The sequence below is a fragment of the Anabrus simplex genome, chromosome 1 (assembly GCF_040414725.1).
Source record: "Anabrus simplex isolate iqAnaSimp1 chromosome 1, ASM4041472v1, whole genome shotgun sequence".
Taxonomy (NCBI): domain Eukaryota; kingdom Metazoa; phylum Arthropoda; class Insecta; order Orthoptera; family Tettigoniidae; genus Anabrus; species Anabrus simplex.
The window spans coordinates 1112129507-1112149083 of record NC_090265.1 but is presented as its reverse complement, the minus strand read 5'-3'; positions in this window follow the sequence as shown (position 1 = coordinate 1112149083).

Here is a 19577-nt window from a genome sequence, read left to right as displayed (position 1 = left end):
TTTGTGTACGCAGTCAGCCTCCTATTTTTTAAGAAGAAACCGCAGTGACTTCAGAATTATCATTTTTAATGTGTGGAAGTCAGTCAAATTTTATAAAAATATGTTTTAAGAACAGTCATTACTGCATTTTATGTGGAATTTTCTTCATAACGATAAAAGAAAGGAAGTCCCTGTCCTTAATATTTTGTAAAAGGCTGAGTGTCGGAAAGATGTACTATATCCAACATTCAATTCCATGAAGACTATTGAACAGAGGAGGCTGATATTTCGCAGACATTAATATCTCCAAAATTTTATTTTCCTAATTAAAATATACTCACTTTTCTTGCTGTCAGATTTCACATGGAATACCACGTAGATATTACGTTCTGGATAAGTACGTACTTTCAGCTCCTATTATTTATGAAGAAGTCCAACAACAGTCTAATTTTACCAAATGCAGCGTTTGTCTAATTGCTTACGCGATGTCAGAAGCACACAACAGAAATGGGACTCTTGAGAATTTTAATTATTATGAAATGAAAATTCATCTGTGAAATATATTTTGACATATACACATCTTTCCAGGGAAAGATTCTCTTAACTGGAAGCCTGGTCAGAAAACTAGAAAATAAAGGTAGCTGAAGTCTATAAAAGAAACAGACCGTCTTTAGACTAGAAAACTATATGATACACACGTTATCTAGAATCCGTGGGCAAGGTGATCCCAGAATTCATTTCATTCACGGATCAAATCACCTTTTTTTTTTGTTTTTTTTTTTTTTTTGCTTAGCGGAAGTGAAACGGTATTCACCAAAAATATAATATCCTCCGAAATTTTATAGAAAAAACATTGATCCACTACGGTTAGAATATGCTTTAAGATGCTTTCACTACTTAAGTTATAGAGTATACTACTATTGTAGACACTAATTCACGGTCCCTACTCGAAGCACTTATTCCCTGTTGTAGATAGGCTTACAGTTAGTTGAGATATAATATACTTCACTTGAAGAAATTCTACAACCATCCACTGTTATACTGATGCAGTAAAATAGTATGACATTGCTCATGAAGACATAACTTAATATGAACTGGTTGGTGCACTGCGTATATCGTACAGTTATTTCAAGCACCTCGTACAGTATGCGAAAGAGGGGTATTTTAAGTATGAACATGCCGGGTTGAGTGGCTCAGACGGTTGAGGTGCTGGCCTTTTGACTCCAACTTGGCAGGTTCGATCCTGGCTCAGTCCAGTGGTATTTGAAGGTGCTCAAACACGTCAAACTCATGTCGGTAGATTTACTGACGCGTAAAAGAACTCCCGCGGGACAAAATGCCGGCACCTCGACGTCTCGGAAAACCGTAAAAGTAGTTAGTGGGACGTAAAGAAAATAGCATTATTATTAGCATGAACGTAGCCTATAAAATGATGATATTGTCAGCTCAGAATGCGTGCAGGGTTTGTAACATGTGTGTCGGTGGCAGTCACGCACTCTTTACACACCTGACGCATACGACCTTCAACCTCAGCAGTCTGTCGAACTGGAGCCTGGAGGTGATATGATTAATTCTACCAAGGTTATTTTCTCTCCATATCGTTAATTTCACTGACTTTGAACGATAGACGTGCTTTATCGTATAAAGGCTTACAGAGGAATAAATAAATAAAACAAATAAATTAATGAATAAAGTCTGGTGGTGAAGAAAGGAAATATTTAGTCACTAGAGGAGCAATGTGACAGAAATAGTGAGTAGAAGATTTTGACTGACATTTAAAGAAAAAGTCGCCTGAAATACTGACAAAAGGATTAAAAGAGGAGTAGAGAATGATTCCATCCATTGCAAAGCTTTTCCAAGTCGTAATGATGTATTGGTGTTTGTGGGTGAAAAACATTTCATAACCAACGGAGTGAAAAAATTACAAAGTAACGGATAAGTCAGAAATTCAAAGTGTTAATTCTTGACAAGAAATTGCCATAATTCTAATATAAATTGACACGGTTTGAATAAGTGTATTTTAACAAGAATTTAAGCAGAGTTCTCAACTCTGATTCACTGGGTAACACTGTCGGCTAGGAATAGCTCTATAGGGTTCAAATCACTGGAGTATCGAAGTACGGTTAGTTCACAGAAGCTAAGGATCTGAAATTTCAGAATCTATGAATTAGCCGAGCTACGGGGTATAAAATATAAATTCGTATTCTCGTCCCGAGATGGTTCAGCTCTTTTCAGGCACAGCTCCAATGAAGGTGAGTCGCACGTACCGGTTTAATCGCATATCAACACTCCTGTCAATCTTAAATTTCTGGTAGCACATGGAATTGAACTTGGGACCCTTAAAAGGGTAGCTAATAGCTGCTGGACTGGAGTGTCCATGTTTAACTAATCCGAACAAAGCATAACACGACACAACACAACACAACACAACACAACACAACACAACACAACACCACACAACACAACACAACATAACATAACATAACATTCAGTATGTGTTGTAGCTGTTACTTCATCATTGTTTCCTCTCGTGACGGCAACTCGATTCTCAATTCCTTGGATACCTTTTATCGATTAGGGTCTCATCGTAAGACATTACATAACAGGTGTTAGGCCGGCCTCATCAAAAGTTCTCGAAAAACTGCAGAAAGCTAAGTGGACAGCAAATGAATAACATGATTAGTGAAAATGGTATCTTAGCAAACACAGTTCTTCCTGTTTAGAACTTCGAAGACACTGAATATATTTAATTAATAATAGTAGACCGTTGCTTCCGAAGGTGCTTTCAACGATACTCATGTTCCCATAACAGATACCCAAGAATCATTAAAGCATAAAACATAAAAAAGTGTAATAGGGGACATGCATGAACAGGGGTTTTAATTAAAAATATGCTAATCTGATTCAAAATTTCACGCAAAATTCAAAAATGTGATCAGAATGTACAAATAATAACTCCAAACATGATAAAAATCTAAATTATAGTACGAAAATGTCACGTCACGCAAGTACGCGATTTCATTGGTCTGACGTCATCGTACACGTTGACTGAATTAGCAGACGAAATAACACATAGTGCGCTGTGAGAAGCAGGATACACTTAGCGTATTTCTACTTTATGTTAGTGTCTGGTTTGGTTAAACTCGAAGTCTATACATTGGATAATAATCTGAGTGGTATATTTTAGACTTAAAATGAATCCTGCGCAGACAGTAAGGCAGAAAACTTATAAATGGTATATAGTTCCGATGAGCAATAGCACATCGCATACCATCCCAAACACATTGTTTATAAATGTTCCAAAGACGCTAAAACTAGGGAGAAATGGATTTTGGCGAGCCGGAGAAATGCTGGTGACATATCGGAAAAGTCTACAGTTTATTTTTTAAAAGATCATTTTAACGTAAGTTGAATTTGTTAGAATTTTCAATCACTTTTCCATGTCAGCTGTTCTAGTGGTAACACTTTGAATTTTAATGTATGATGCTTTATTTAAATGCTTCAATTACATCATGGAATATGAAAGTAATATACAGTGCATTAATTAATGCTGATTATTAAAGTATACTCCAAACCTAACCTATGTTTTGGGTGATCCATGTCTAGGTAATAAACCAAAGGGGTTATGAACCATATTGACAGCTCTAATTATACCATTTTATCTTGGCATGCAACAGTTATTTATGACTTTGTTGAAGAGCTTACATTTGTAAAGAAATTTAGGCTATAGCTAAATACTCTATACTATAACAAATATATATCTCTACACAAAATAAATGCTTGTCTGTTGGGGTCTTATAAGTTAACATTGATCAATTATTATAATTATCATAATATTAGTGAAATAAATAACATAATTGCACACAGGTGAAAATGATGTTGGTGTTTAAAATATTATCCAACTTTGCCTAAGGTTTAGGGTATACAAGCCAAGTCAATAAACCGAAGGATAAAAATACCAGGCGAGTTGGCCGTGCGGTTAGGAGCTCGCAGCTGTGAGCTCGCATTCGGGAGATAGTGGGTTCGAACCCCACTGTCGGCAGCCCTGAAGATGGTTTTCCGTAGTTTCCCATTTTCACACCAGGCAAATGCTGGGGCTGTACCTTAATTAAGGCCATGGCCGCTTCCTTCCCATTCCTAGGCCTTTCCTGTTCCATCGTCACCATAAGACCTATCTGTGACTATGCGATGTAAAAAGACATTCCTGTATTGAACGACTAAAATGTCACCAAGACACTTTTCTTGCGTGATATGCTCAGCTTGTTAAAAGCCAAATGTAATTAATGTTATTGGCATTACGCCCGCTAACTACTTCTACGGTTTTCGGAGACGCCGATGTGCAGGAATTTAGTCCTGCAGGAGTTCTTTTACGTGCCAGTAAATCTACCGACACGAGGCTGACGTATTTGAGCACCTTCAACTACCACCGGATTGAACCAGGATCGAGCCTGCCAAGTTGGGGTTAGAAGGCCAGCACCTCAACCGTCTGAACCACTCAGCCCGACTTGTGAAAACTAGATGAAGTCATATTTGTCTTTATCATGTTTAACTTTTTCCCTCCACCAAGATATTTAACGTTTCTCTTTCATGGGCCCCGGAAGTGGGTAGGCCAGTTGCCCCAACCATAAATATATATTTTTTCGGGAATGATAGATTATAGACCTATAGTACTATGATCTTTCTTTCTTTCTTTCTTTCTTTCTTTCTTTCTTTCTTTCCTTCTTTCTTTCTTTTTTTCTTAATCAGTTTATCCTTCAGGTTTGGTTTTTCCCTCGCACTCAGCGAGGGATTTCACCTCTACCGCTTCAAGGGCAGTGTCCTGGAGCATGAGACTTTGGGTATGATGATATAACTGGTGAGGAGGGTCATTACCTCGCCCAAGCGGCCTCATCTGCTATGTTCAACAGGGGCCTTGTTGGAGGATGGGAAGATCGGAAGGGATAGACAAGGAAGAGGGAAGGAAACGGCCGTGGCCTTAGGTGCCTGGAGGAGAAGTGCGAAAATACGAGAAACCACTTCCAGGATGGCTGAGGTGGGATTCGAACCTCCTCTCTTCAGTTGACCTCCCGAGGCTGAGTAGACACCGATCCAGCCCTCGTACTATTTGTTTTTAACTTACATGGCAGAGCCGGGAATCGAAACCGGCCTCCGGGGGTGGCAGCTAATCACATTAACCACTACACCACAGAGGCGGACTAATACTATAATGCTACCTATATGTTTATGTTAGTGCTGAAATCCGATTTCTTACTTAACTAATGCTGAAAGCCCGAAAATGTAATGTTATTCTTTAATATGGGAATCAGTCTAGAAGGAAATGTTGAAAGTGATGTGATTTCTATCCAGGTTCGTTGTTATCCTAATACTATGAGTTACAATACATTGCAGGTATATAAAAGATGCCACTTACAAATTTGCTTTTTATCTGCGAATTTCTGCGGCCACAAAAGTCACTATTTTTCAAGAATGATGACATCTACACGTCATAGATAGTCTGACTGTGCTGTTTTGAACCTTTCTTCTGTCATTTTGAAGTTATTCGCGATCACGAATAATAAACAATCGGCTTTTAGTAACGGCTGATGCATAATGGCTGGTAGAGCTGCATGCGGTACTGGATCGTGACGTCACAGTGCGCCGCTTACGTCAGAGGCCGTTTCACTCGCCTTTTCAACATTTTTTTAATGGTAGAAAACAAGGCAACTTACCTCACTGTAATACGTTTACGTACTATTTCATTGGTGTACTTTAAAAAAAAATTGAAAATTATGCATGTTCCCTTGGGTAGGAAAGAGGAAGTGTGTGTGCAGTCATTTCATTCTTGTAGGAAGTAATTACGGAGTTGGGAACCATCCATCGATGAACTGTGTCTATACAAGGAGTGGAACAATCCAAAAATTTTAGAAATGAGTCGAAAGACGGAGAACGACATTCTTTATTGTGGTTGGTCTACATTGAACATGTTCATCATTTCCATACACGTTCCTTTGCTGCAGATTCATACAACCAGGCAAACCTATTCAAACTTGTCTGCGTGATACATATGGAGATACCTGTCCCTGGTGATAGTGAAGGTTAACGGGATGGAAACAACTTTTTTAAGGGATAGGTATCTGCTTGGTACTCTGATTGAGAAGAGCGGCAACAACTCCGGGCATCTGTCTAAAATAAGAATTATATGGAACCTCGTAGCTTTTAAGTAATATGTTGAAAGACTGGAACATTCCCTTTCGTTCAATTAAAAATAGTTCTGTTATTGGTGTTTCATAGCCCCTTTCTTCCACATCGGATGTCGTCGAAGATTCAGAATTCTCTCCCGCTTTCAACGATAGATTTTGCAAGAAAGCCGGCCACGGTGGGGTAGCTGATTGGTCATTGCCCCTCGATTCCTAGTGGATTCATTTCCAGCGTAGATGAGTGATATATCAGGGCGTTTAATGCGATAACTCCTCGTCGTTGGCATACGGTATGTTAAAGAATCTTGAGGGACAAAATTCCAACTCCTTAGTTTCTCTCAAAATACATATGATTTGACGGGACGTTAAATTATTATTATTATTATTATTATTATTATTATTATTATTATTATTATTATTATTATTATTATTATTATTATTATTATTATTATTATTATTATTATTTGCAAGAGGCTCATAATCTCGTTGAATTTCCCCTTTAAACAACACTTCCACTACCACTTTCCTCATACGAAAACGGCTGCGTAGCGTAGTTAGTGGAAGCGTTCGCCTTCTAATGCTGAGGTTTACGGGATCGAAGCCTGGTGAACTCGGTTATTCATAGGACCTGTGTCAGTGAACTGGCATATTAAAGCATCCATTGCAGAGCAACATTTCAGCACTCCGATATCTCTTAGAGTCTATAACAACTAAAGGAGAAAGTAAAGCAAAGCCGTCCTTGAAGGTCCCTGGAGGAGTGAAAAATAGAGAATTCCTGAAGCCGTAATCTGAGTACTAAGGACGAGAGTGTGGTTTGCCCTGTCCGTCAGAAATTAACGTATTATTCAATTCCGGTGTAGACTTAGTGAGTCATCACATAGCTCTAGGGCCATGTGCCTCTTCAGAAGTGGAAATCTCATTTCAAAACTTCTCAACTTCCTGAAAATGAATAAAACCTACGTCTCTTAGGATGACCGAGCACGTGTGTACCACCTTGGCTACGTAGCCCCCAAACGAAGGAATGTTTAATATTCATGAACGCAATTCCGTTTCTTCTTCTTTCTTTCTTTCCTACTTACTTACTTACTTTTCTTCTTTCTTTTTCCCTATTTATTTGGATCGTCACTTGATGTGGATTTGTCCCATTTTTACGTCCGGATACCCTTCCTGAAGCCACCCTATATGAAGGGATTTTTTTTCTTTTGCTAGTGATTTAACGTCGCACTAACACATTGAAGGTTGTCGGCGATGCAAGTATGGCAAAGAGATTGAGAAGGAAGCCACCGTGGTCTTAATTGAGGTACATCTCAAGCATTTTCCCGGTATGAAAATGAGAAACCAACGAAAACCATCTTCAGGGATGTCAACGGTGAGATTCGAACCCACCATCTCCCGAATGCAAGTTCATAGCTACGCGACGGCCAACTCACTCGGTAATGGGTATTTTCAACATTGCATGTTTCTGGTGGTTGATGGTGATGTTTTGTATGTAATGTAAATGAAGAGAAGTGTGTTAAGACGAGTACAAACACCTAGCATCCAAGCCAGAATAATTAACCATACGCAGTTGAAAACCTCGAACTCATGGACCTCTGAACCGAAGGCCAGTATGCTGGCTGTTCAGCCAAAGAGCCGGACTGAGTTTTGTGGCAGAACACTGGGATAAAAAAAAAAGCGAACCTTCATTATGTTATATAAATACATTCCGTGATCTTTAAAGGGAGATGGGAATACAATCCTAATCATCTTACTCTCCTCACGCTAATGGATCAGGTGCTCGAACGGAAATTTCCAAAACTGTCTGCGTTTGTGTTCCTGCCAGGAGCGCCTGATTATCTACCACTATGCTATTCGCACAACTCTCAAGCCCACCGGTAAGCCTACGCAGCAAGGCACTCACCTCGCTCCACATGGGGGGGCATTCGGTAGACGGCATACCTGATTATAAAGCAGTATTACTATCTATAATGATTGTCTATGCTATGCTATAAATATCACAACACGCCGCAGGTAGCAAAGAAGGTGACCAAAGGATTTCGTGCTTGGTTTGATGTACCTACCTTTCAGAACTAGAGGAATATTAAATTAACCAACATAATATATTACGCATTAAACAGAGAAGTTCCATTTGGAACTGAGATGAAGGCTGACGTTAATCTATCTTTACCTGGCGTTTCAAAGACGATATATATATATATATATATATATATATATATATATATATATATATATATATACAACATTACACAGGCAACTGAGTTATATAAATTACATTTCGGAACTTTAATGTGTTCTTTCCAACCTTTCTTTTTTTTTTTACGTGGATGAACTTTCACTTTTTCTCCTCGATATCTGAGGTAAAATATTTTATCTTTGCTCTCCAATATTTTTCTTCTTCCTGGTCTTTCTTCCAATTAAATGGGGTCGGCAGCGAAGTCGATTGAGCCCAGTGTTAAGGCTGGATGCCCTTCCTGACTCCAACCCTACATGAAAAAATATATTCACTATTACTTTCTCTGTAAAGATTGGTAGTGCGATATGTTGTATGTAAATGAAGATATATATCAAGGCGATCACAAACACCCAGCTCTCAAGGTAGAGAAATTAACCATACGCGGCCCAGCTGGGAATCGAACCCAGGGTCCTGTCAATCAAAGGCTACTATGCTGGCAATTCAGCCAAGGAGCCGGATCTTTCCTCTCCAATATTCCTTCAACAATTGTTAACACTTTTTATCTCCACATTCTTTAATGAATTATTTCATATTTCCTCTTTGACGAATTATTTGAACTTTCATCTACATTCTCGTAGCTAATATGCATCTTTCTTCGCTGATTACTTTGGTAAATTACTTCAGATTCCTCTTGAAATTCCCCTTAGATGAATCATTTCACTTTCGTCTGCCAACCTCTGTTGTTAAATTCTTATATACTTCTTTGCAAATTATTGTTTATAATTTCTCTCTCTTATTCCGTTGTAAGAACTTCCTGTTTTTTTCGCATTTCTTGGTGTTTGTAATCTTTCAACCTCTTCCTCCAATCCCTATTACAAATATGTTTATGTTTCTTATCAATCTCTGAAGAATATTATTTACAAACCTGGGGCTTTCAGATTTCTTTATTTTGTTCTACATAGCCCCTAATGCTTGTATCTCAGTATTATCAGGACTATGACACTGTTCCTTCATAATTACAAATTATATTGGCAGAGTAGGCTTCTCATGTTCATCAGCATAACATGAGTCTCGCTTATGAGTACCGATGATGAAACAATATTGAAGCAATTGTCACGGGCAATCAATCAATCAATCAATCAATCAATCAATCAATCAATCAATCAATCAATCAATCAATCAATCAATCAATCAATCAATCGTCTTACTCCATGGATGAGTGGTCTGTGCCTTGGCCTTCGGGCCTTGTGGCCTCGGGTTCGATTCCCGACTGGTTCATAGGAGTGTTTGTGCTGTTCCCAACATTCCTGAAACTCACACATTAATCAGGTTGGAAAACACGAATGAAGCTTCCCACCCTCATCAAAGGCTGCAACCGCCTGTAATAGCCACACGATATTATATTATATTATATTATATTATATTATATTATATTATATTATATTATATTATATTATATTATATTATATTATATTATATTATATTATATTATATTATATTATATTATATTATATTATATTATATTATATTATATTATATTATATTATATTTAATTTATAATAATTAAAAGTAGTTGTTCTTGCTGGTTCCGAAGGCAGGAGAAGGGCTGGGGTCAGGAAGGCAGCGCGCCGTAAAACTAATGTCAAATCATATATGAATCAGTCTCTGATAGTACCAAGTGCAAATGCTAGGGTGTTTTCCAGCAACGAGGTGCGATTTCTTCGTATGGAATCGTGAGACCTGGCCAAGAACTACCTCACAGTTCTGAAATTATGAGGTTGTAGAAGCAAGTTCAGAAGATCAGGATTGCGACAAGGAACATCCGAACCCTAACAGCAAAAGTTATGAACTTTCGGAAACTTTGGTGAGAAGGAAAATCAATATTCCTTGTATCCAGGAGACCAGATGGAAATTTTTGAAATCAAAAGACATAAGAAATGGTTTTAAACTCATGTTCATGGGTACTGATAGCTAGAGGAACGGAACTGGCATTGTGCTTGACAAAAATTTATCGTAGGAGTGAAGAGAGTGAATGGCCGAATCTTAGTTATCAAACACGCTAGAAAATGAAGCCCTGCATGTGCCCCACAACTTGGATGTCTTCGAGCAGCAAGGAAGAGTTCAGGTTTGATTTAGAATCTTCCTAAGCAGTATTGTCGAATATTAATTACTAATAGTGGTTGGAGATCTGAACGGCCAAATGAGGCAGGAAAGATTAGGCCTTTAGAGATCTCATAGAGGATTAAAGCTCAGCAGAGCTAAGACAGAGTATATGCATGGCAATCTTTTGATAGTTGGCCAAATAAGTGAAGGACTGCTTCTTGACAATAAAGATATAATTCAATCAGTGCCTTCAATTATCATGGAGCCGTGGTGCAGGATGGTGGAGATATTGATAGATATGTCACCTAGCGGAAAAAATGTGGAAGATGAAATTGGCGGGCAGCAGCAGAGTTCTCTGTGACCGGAAGATATGCATCTCCACCTTAAAAGCATAATATAAATGGCAGTGCACCAAATTATATGGCTCTGAATATTGGGCTACGAAAAGAATAGAAGAACAAAATCTCCTTGTCGCATAAGTGCGTATGTGAAGATGGGCTCGTGGAATAACCCGACTGGACAAAATCCAGAATTGTGTTGTATGGCTGTCTCTTTCATAGTGATTTCCTTTGAAGAAAAGCTTAATGAAAAGCGAATGAAGTGGTACGACGACCTGAAGACTGTATCGCACATCAAGTCGACCGGCTAGAGATTGAGGGAAATCCAGCAATGGGGCGACCAAAAAATGAGATAAAAAGCTCATGTTTCAAAAGAAATAAATTATATATAGTAAATTCGAAATAGAATAAAAAAGTGAGTATCGCCTGGTTCGAAATAATATCGTCACCTTAGTACACTACAACTGTGTAATTCATTGTAGAAAGGAGGCTTGAAAATTTCCTGGACCACTAATGCACTGATGCAGAAAGATACCTGACAAAAAAACAGAAGAAATGCACTGAATAGCTGTAGAACATGCTATACATTTTGTCGTATTAACATAATGTTGTTGCACAAATGATTTTTTGAATTTCAACATAAATTATCTAGTTGTTACACTGGTTTGAAAATTTGCGACATATTGAGTTACCCACTTCAGATTTATAACAATGCAACAAATACAGTATAAAACATACAATGAGTGGCCAAAAGCCACGGCAAGTGGTGTCCCATTAGAACACGTGCCATGTATGACCCCCTGACGTTGCAGCTAGCTGCGGCGTAGCTGAGCAGTCTGTCACAGGCACCAGGGTCGTGACGACTTTGAACGTGGAATGATCATCGGCGCACGGCGCATGGGTCACGTGAATTCGGGTTTTTGAGGTCAACAGTGTCGAGGGTAGATCTTCAATATCAAGGAGAGAATGTTACCACCCGCGTAAAACGCCGCACGGGAAGAACACAGGTGTTAAACGAACGGATATCAAGTCGCCTCCGCAGAACCATACAGGGCGCTCGACGGGCTACTGTGAGTCGCATCACCGCCCAGTTGAATGTCGGGAGTCAGGAACGCATTTCTACCAGGACTGTAAAGAGGCAACTACACTGCGTAGGCTTCACCAGCCGACGACCAACTCGTGTCCCTTTGTTGACACCTCGACACAGAGCTCAATGACGTGCATGGGCCAGCGAACATAGGCAATGGACCATGGAACAGTGGCGGTGTGTAGTATGGTCCTATGAATCCCCGTTCCAGTTGTATTGATATGATGGGCGCGTGAGAGTGTGGCGTATGCCCCATGAAGCTATGGATCCTGCGTGTCAACAAGGTTGTGTCCAGGCGGGAGGTGACTCTCTTCTGGTCTGGACGGCGTTCTCTTGGTCGCAATTAGTCCCCATTGTCCGGCTGCAGGAAGCACTGACAGATGCACGTTATGTGGACATTCTTTCAGACCATCTGCATCCCTATCTTGTCCTAGAGTACCCTGATTGAGATGCTATGTTTCAAGAGAACAATGCTCCATGTCACCGCTCTGTGGTGGCAGACAGGTGGTTGGAGGAGCACTCCAGTGAAGTTACGGCCATGGATTGGCCCTCCAGATCTCCCGATCTTAATCCAGTCGAACATGCTGCCGATGCTGGTGTGCGCTCCATGAACCCCGCACCAACTACACAAGACCAGTTAATTGTGGGTGGCAGTGCAAGATGCGTGGGTCCAGATCCCTCCAGAACGATTCCAACACCTTGTAGAGTCGATGCCTCGCCGTATTGCTGCCGTTTTGAGGGGTCACGGAGGAACAACTCGTTATTAACATCACATTCAGTGTCTTCCCATGACTTTTGGCCACTCTACCAAATTATAAACTGACTTAACACTCTGGAAGTTTGCAAGAACCTTCCATACCTTGTTCCCTGAAATGCATTTCATTAAAATTGTACAAAACTGATAGAATACATTCCGGGTAAAAGTTACTTTATTTACTCGCAGTCGGATGAGGCTTGGTCTCTTATCACCTCATCGCTTGGCTCTTCCTTAATGGGAGGTTTTCATAAAACGACCGGTACTGTGGAGCTAGAGCTGAAAGAACCGACTTGAATACGTTTCTTCTTTTCCTTTCATTAAGGCTAGAAAAACGTATACAAAGGTTTGACGATTGACAATGAGGGTCTCCTGACGTTTCGTTTTCTTTAAACCATGGTATGGGATGTAGAAGGTAACATCAGTCTGGGGTCGTTTTTTCCTTAGAATACGTAAGGAACCCGCGGAATCTGCACGAAATAAAAGCGTTATGCGTATAATTCGGGAGTTGTTTATTAGTTTTATTGAAAGTATGAAGTAAAATAAAACTCGTACATTTCTGCAAAATAGGTAACAATGAATTATATAACTTGCGGAACATTGCTTCAGCTTTCTAACAATTAATTAGCAATTCATTTATTACTCTCCAGTATCGGACGCTAAACCACGAAGAGCAGCTTCAACCATCTTCTTCGCTCTGGAACCCATAATTAGAGTATACAACTGACTGAAAAAATATACATATAGCTCTTTTATACATTGTTTACAGCCTGAACTGAACACAGCCACAAAACATGTATGCCGATAGTTAAAAATATCCCCATTATCAACCGCGAGTTGTAATGTAGACATCTCGTTGTTCTCAGATGATGTTACTTGCACCTGTAGGTGTCTTATGATACCCACTTGTAGCATGAAAATATACCTAGACAAACACATGACTACTTGTTGTAATGCCGGTCGGACTGCAACAGTGCATTCTGTGTGATATCGAATTGTAGCATCAGTCAGAATCTTTCAAGCAACTAAGCATAGAGGGCAGAACTCAAAATTTGAAAAATGAAGTTACCTAATTCTTGTACAAAGGTCACGATATAGCTACATTAGTCTGATAAGTATATCTTATTTGCAGTAGAGTGTAGAACACTTATTGTAAAAATAATGAGTGTGACGGAATAACACCTGAGTACTGTATACCTGTCGTTAAACAACATTGTTCCATACACGCCATATTTGCCGCCGTCATAACAACAAAGCGGACGTTTTGTGAGGTGATTGGCTTTCGAAGAATAGTTTCTTCTTCCATTGCTTATTCTATTATCAGAGTAAGTTCATACCACCTACCGCAACGGTTCTATTAAAGTAACATGACACCCACGTCGGAAAAGCAGACATAGTTTTTAATTCGTGTAAAACCGTCAAAGGGCGTTTCAACTGGAGATGGCACAAAGGGGCTGCTTGGCTGAGGCGGTAAAGGCGTGCTCGGTTCGCCCGGAAGGACGAGGGTTCGAATCACCGTCATCAAGTCGCAAAATTTAAGACACGAGATTTCCACTTCCGGAGGTGCACATGGTCCTGAGGTTCACTCAGCCTACACTAAAAATGAGTACCAGGTTAATTCCTGGGGGCAAAGGTGGCCGGGCGTAGAGCTAACCACTCTACCCCATCAAGTGCCGAGGTTACGGATAGTGGAAGCCTTTACCTCCCACTCCTCCAGGGGCCTCCATGGCCTGTACGGAGGTGACTTTGCTTTATTTTGCTTTTGGAGATGTCACAAAGATCTTCTCTGCGAATAAAATTACGCGTGCTTACTGTGTGTTTATGCTTGTTTCTTTCTTACAGTACATGCTATGCTGATCACATTAAGTGTCTCATGGTCATGATACTAACGTATTACAAAATCAACGACTTAAAGCCACGCTAACATTCCTTGTTACATAAAAACTGTAACCTTTTTTTTTTCTTGCTAGTGGTTTAACGTCTCACTAACACATTGAAGATTTTCGGTGACGCAAGGAAGGAAGTGGCCTCAATTAAGGTACAGCCCGGCATATGTCTGGTAATAATTTCGAGTAGCTATTTCTAGCCGAGTGCAGCCCTTGTAAGGCAGGCCCTCTGATGAGGATGGGCGGCATCTGCTATGTGTAGGTAACTGCGTGTTATTGTGGTGGGGGATAGTGTTATGTGGGGTGTGTGAGTTTCAGGGATGTTGGGGACAGCACAAATACCAAGTCCCCGAGCCATTAGAATTAACAAATGAAGGTAAAAATCCACGACACGGCCAGGAATTGAACCGGGGACCCTCCGATCAAACGCCAGCACGCTAACCATTTAGCCATGGAGCCGGACATATGTCTGGTGTGAAAATGGGAAACGACTAATTCACAATAAATTAGCAATTAATCTATTACACTCAAGCATCAGAGGCTAAACCACGAAGAGCAGCTTCAACTATATTCTTCGCTCTGGAACTCATAATTACAGTACTAGACAAACACATGTCTAGTTGTTGAAATGCAGGTCGGGCTGCAACGGTACATTCCCATTTTTAGACCAGGCATATAACGGGGCTGTACCTTATTTAAGCCACGGCCGATTCCCTCCCATCCCTACGTCTTTCCTATCACTTGGTCCCCATAAGACCTATCTGTGTTGGGGCGACGTAAAGCAAATTGTAAAAAAAAAAAAAAAAAAAAAAAAAAAAAAAAAAAAAAATCTATATGCAGATATAAGAAAGGCAAGACTGCAGTTATTCTTAAATTCACCGAGCTCGATAGCTGCAGTCGCTTAAGTGCGGCCAGTATCCAGTATTCGGGAGATAGTAGGTTCGAACCCCACTGTCGGCAGCCCTGAAAATGGTTTTCCATGGTTTCCTATTTTCACACCAGGCAAATGCTGGGGCTGTACCTTAATTAAGGCCACGGCCGCTTCCTTCCCACTCCTAGCCCTTTCCTGTCCCATCGTCGCCGTAAGACCTATCTGTGTCGGTGCGACGTAAAACAAGTAGCAAAAATTCTTAAATTCTTAGATTCGTCAAGTTTTCTCACCGTTGTTGTGGTTTTGGGAGTTATTTCTCATCGCCGTAGCTTAGTCATGTATTATTGTCCGGCCCCATGGCTAAATAGTTCACGTGCTGGCCTATGGTCACAGGGGTCCCGGGTTCGATTCCCGGCAGGGTCGGGAATTTTAACCATCATTGGTTAATTTCTCTGGCACGGGATGTGTCGTCTTCATCATCATTTCATCCTCATCATGACGCGCAGGTCGTCAAATCGTAAAACCTGCACCTGGCGATCCGAATATGTCCTCGGACACTCGCCACTAAAAGTCATACGCCCTTTCATTTACCGATACGGTTACTCCATACACTATGTCTCTTCTAGGAACCGTATCACCAGAACAAAATTCCCTGCTAAAACTGCTGAGAAGGCAAAGAGAGAGAGATACGAATCGGTATGAAAGTGTGTATCACTGATGGCTCATGAAGCATGAATGTGTTCTACCGGGTGGTTTACCTGTCGCCGTGACGAACATGTTCAGGAATGTTTGTCTGTAATAGTAGCGTCTGCCAGCTGTGGAATTCTTTTAAAATGGTGGTCGTTGCTGTAGCAAATTATTTTTAGAGAGTACTGTAAAAACACTTACCATTACGTCAAAAGTGGCTCCAGGTGGACTCTTTTCGACCTTCATGAATGCTCAAAACTTCTACTCATGCCAATTGGCGACATTTTCAGACTAAAAATATCTACCTAGAAGATTAAAAATGGCTGAACTCCTCCATTAACAAATAATAATGATGAAATCTGTTATTTCAGCGGCTGAATGAACCTTCGAATGTGGGAGTAATATATTTTCAATTCATAGCCAAAGAAATTCTGAGGACCGAGCTCGATAGCTGCAGTCGCTTAAGTGCGGCCAGTACCCAGTATTCGGGCGATAGTGGGTTCGAACCCCACTGTCGGCAGCCCTGAAGATGGTTTTCCGTGGTTTCCCATTTTCACACCAGGCAAATGCTGGGGCTGTACCTTAATTAAGGCCACGGCCGCTTGCTTCCTACTCCTAGGCCTTTCCTGTCCCACCGTCGCAATAAGACCTATCTGTGTTGGTGCGACGTAAAGCAACTTGCAAAAAAAAAAAAAAAAAAAAGAAATTCTGAGGCTAAATAAGTCTTCAGAAGGGTTAAATATTATTCACGAGTGGTGGGCAACTGATACATTGGCAACGGTGCTAAGTTTATTCCTCCCTTAGGAACCCGACAGCACGGAACCTTAGCGATTTTTGAGATAAGCCAACTAATACAGCAAAATTCTTCACGTACTACAGGGTAAGTTTTGTGTGAACTAGGAAATTCGAGGACAAACCGTGAGATTTTGAGATGAAATAATCGCATCATAGCAATTTAATTAAAGGAAATAAAATGGACTTTTAATTAAAAGAAGAAGTCGCCAAACTGCAGCCAAATTATAAAGGCTTAAAACCGTTAACAAATAACTTTTTCTTCTTCCTGATATTTTCCTTAGTTCATTGGGGTCGGCACTTAATGTAGATTTGGTCCAGTTTTACAGATGGATGCCCCTCCTGACCCCAATTCTACGAAGAGAGATGCATACTGCATTGCTTGTTTGTTTTGGTATAATAAATGTAGACGACGAGAAGTGTATTTAACACAAATACCCAGTCCCTGAGGCATAGTAAAAACCCTCATCATCATCATCTGTTTATCCTCCAGGTTCGGTTTTTCCTTCGGACTTCGCGAGGGATCCCACCTCTACCGCCTCAAGGGCAGTGTCCTGGAGCTTCAGACTCTTGGTCGGGGGATACAACTGGGGAGTATGACCAGTACCTCGCCCAGGCTGCCTCACCTGCTATGCTATGTGGAGGGATGGGAAGATTGGAAGGGATAGGCAAGGAAGAGGGAAGGAAGCGGCCGTGGCCTTAAGTTAGGTACCATCCCGGCATTCGCCTGGAGGAGAAGTGGGAAACCACGGAAAACCACTTCCAGGATGGCTGAGATGGGAATCGAACCCACCTCTACTCAGTTGACCTCCCGAGGCTGAGTGGACCCCGTTCCAGCCCTCGTACCACTTTTTCAAATTTGGTGGCAGAGCCGGGAATCGAACCCGGGCCTCCGGGGGTGGCAGCTAATCACGCTAACCACTACACCACAGAAGCGGCAGTAAAAACCATGTGTGTATGTTCAGTCTTCAGCCCTAAGGCTGGTTGGATCCTCAACAGCTCTGCCATCAGCTGTCATAGATGGCCTACGCATCACTGAAGAGGCGTACTAGGGAAACGAGGAGTGAGGTAGTTTCCCGTTGCTTTCCTCACCGAGCCAGAAGTTGCTATTACATATCAGTCTGCCAAGCCCACTGAAATGCATAAACCAACCGACCCTATGAGCAACATTTTCACACCATTCATAGCAGGGACTGGCTGCACAAGGAATGGCATTACTAGCAGTGCTCATACCTCAGTCACTTTCATATTGTCTAAGCCAAGGATAAGACAGAGACAGATCAATGAAAGTAACAAAATTGCTCTAGCCCATACCAGAAGACATACTGCACTGTAAACACTAGGTCCTGCCAGCACCATACGCAGTTATATTCCCCGACTGGGCGGGAAATCGAACCTGGGGCCTTCTAAACTGTTCCAACATCAGTACGCTGACCATTCAACCTAGGAGCCGGGCAGTTAACAAATAATCGAACTTCACTAATGTTAATTTTTAATGAAAATGAAAATATTTTGAAGTGTAGAGTAGCCTTCCTGTTACCCGGAGGCCCCACGTTCGATTCCGGTCAGGTCAGGGATTTTTACCTGGATCTGAGTGTCGGTTCGAGGTCCACTCAGCCTACGTGATTCCAATTGAGGAACTATCTGTCAGTGAGATAACGGCCCCGGTCTAGAATGCCAAGTATAACGACCGATAGGATTCTGTCCTGCCGACCACACGACACCTTGTAATCTGCAAGCCTTTGGGCTGAGCAGAGGTTCATTTGATAGGCCATGACCTTCTGGGACTGTTGAGTATGGGATTTGTTTGCTAACCGGAAGTTTTTATTTATGGCGGTAACGACTCAACTACAGCATTGGTGGTGGAATTACTTTGATATCATGAAATATCAAACACTTCTCACCTGTCCACAGCAAATTATTTGAGCAACAATTATCCAATGGAATATTATAATAAACTACACAATACAGTACCTTGATCAATAGAAATACGCTGTCCCAAAGATGGTATGGAGGCTCCGTATCAAACTGTTGACATATCTGCTGATAATTTTGCACTTAAGAAACACAAACACTTCTCTAGTTATACCCTTTCCTAACTTAACCAGAAGCACCAGCGTGGATCAGAACTGAAAATAGTCCGCAGTTTACATCATGTCCCAACATAAATTAGGCTGTAGGGCCGCATTCTTTGTCATGTTAGACATCTGGGAAGTGATAGTCACTTATTTTCTCATCTCGGGAGCTCTACATGACGACCTCCTTAGCTTTTTGTGTGCATTTGACTGCGTGCTTGAGATACGCACATGCGTGACACGCGGAGTGGGTGGAGCAGTATCCTGCTGTGCTGAGGTACAACTTGTTACGTCATCAGCGGGGTCGCCCGCAAGTGGGACGGCGAGAGCCAGTGTTTCGGGAGGCAGAGTTGAGACCAATCGATGATTGTCAAACTCCAGTAACCATAAATTCTTTTTTCCTGTTCACTCTCTCTCTCGTTCCTGACGAGGAATCGAGTCTTTGTTGTGGTTGCGACATCACTCACTCCGTTTGCTACCTTGACTATGTAGCCTCAAGCTTACAGTACAATAAACACACTCCTTTCATCCATATTATATTTTTTTTTCCTTCTTGCTATTTGCTTTACGTCGCACGACACAGACAGGTCTTACGGCAACGATGTGATAGGAAAGGCCTGGTGTGAAAATGGGAAACCACGGAAAACCGTCTTCAG